We start from the raw sequence: 1,918 nt of genomic DNA on the forward strand, positions 1-1,918 counted from the left end.
CCGGAAGAAAACAGCGTACATGCCGTACTACCTAACCACGGTGAAGGTCGAGAGCACGTGTGTGATTGTAGGCGGAGATTTTGTGCTAGGATTTTTTTTAGACCTGGTACTTGCTTCCGGAAGTATTCATTTAACACATATTTTTATTCTATTAAGGAATTTAAGTAGTTACTAGTAGTAGTTAGTCAGTTTATATTCAGTCTTATATAGGTATTGTTCATTTAACAATGCTTTGCCATTTGGAATTAGCCAAATTTGTATTACTTATTCCCCCGCTCCATGCCAACTTCGCTATAAATATCGATTTTATGTTTTAGACGAAAAATACAGCAAATACGAATAAATAAGTGCAACATTTTTGAAGAAATATTTTGTTATTGAAAACTTGGTTTTTACTTCTGGACTCTAAAACAAGGTTTCACCTTATTATTAAAGTAAAAACACATGATAATGGATTAAAAAAATGTTTAAAAAAATGCCCCGATCTGCATATCTTAATATATATATATGTATTTGTTAAATGCAATAATTGTTTTTTTTTAATATGGAACTTATTTATTGCTCGTATTTTTGATTATTTGTGAAAACCAGTTATATTATCAAAGTATTTTAGGGATTAATACCAGAAAGAAATCAACTGAATATCTAGTGAACTTTTATTGTATAACTTTAACTATTTTGTTTTTTGGTGGCTGCGGTATAAACCCTTATTCAAGATACTATTGACAAATAGAGGTATCGGTAAATAAATCATAATAATTTATTTACTCAAGTATTAATTGAGTAACATTTTAAAAATAGTTGAATATTTTAAATGTATTGATTTACATACAGGGTGTGAAGCAAGTCTTATTACATTAAATTCGTGTTTAGCTCATATTGGCCTCTTAGGGTATCCTAATTACCAAGAAGATGCGCCCGGAGTTAATGCATTGCGCACTGCAAATTTTTGCAAAACAAATCCTCTAAAAAGAACAGTAGTTTTAAGTGACGGGTACGTGACCTACTGATTCAAAGAAGAAATCTTTCAGAAGGGAATCCAAAACGTTCAAGAAATAAAATCAGTTACCATATACAATAAATACATAAATCATACTGTGCCTTTCAAACATTTCCTGGAATCCCGGAGGCGACTAGATACACTGAGAAAAAGTAGGTGCAATTAAATACAGTACACATTTTAGATTATAGTAAGCCAACTGGCTAACACACACATTTTTATGGTCCTTCGAGTCGATATTTTATCAAAAATCAATTTTTACTTTTTGCAAAAATTTAACTTTATTTCCAAAAAGTCATCGCCATTTATTTTCTGCTATTCAAATATTAGACAGTGTGAATTTTTATTGTTTACACTAAAAAGGTACTTCAAAAGGTTTATTACTTCTAGCGTTTTTTCACAGTTCTTTACAAAAGAATAAGGAGTAATTATCGATAAGGAACTACAAAAAGCAAATTAAAAAAGGTTGGTCTTTACCACACATATTACCGAAATTTATACAATAGCTATAAAGGCATAAACTGAACCCAATCAACATTAAATTTTTAAAACAAGATTTGAAAGTTTAGATGAGTTTTATGATAAATTTCAGAAATTTCATAATAACGTAAATGAAGTTGATAAATTTAGGGAAGAAGATAAAATACGTTTAGATCTAAGAGTTCTCTTCAATGCTTTTAATGAAAATATAGCTTTAGATTGCTTAGGTTTTACCACTAACAGTTTTCCTTTTTCAACATGTTGCTGATCCACTTAAATACCTCGATTCGATTTAATTTGAATTGGCACACAGTAAAGTTGAACTACTTACTTAGGACAATTGATAAAAGATTTTTTAAATGCTCACTGCCGACCTTTAGAAACATTTTAAATAATGCCTAATATTTCTTATTCAAGTAACTCTTATTCTAAAAACAT

Source organism: Anthonomus grandis, chromosome 12, assembly GCF_022605725.1.
Source record: "Anthonomus grandis grandis chromosome 12, icAntGran1.3, whole genome shotgun sequence".
Taxonomy (NCBI): Eukaryota; Metazoa; Arthropoda; class Insecta; order Coleoptera; family Curculionidae; genus Anthonomus; species Anthonomus grandis.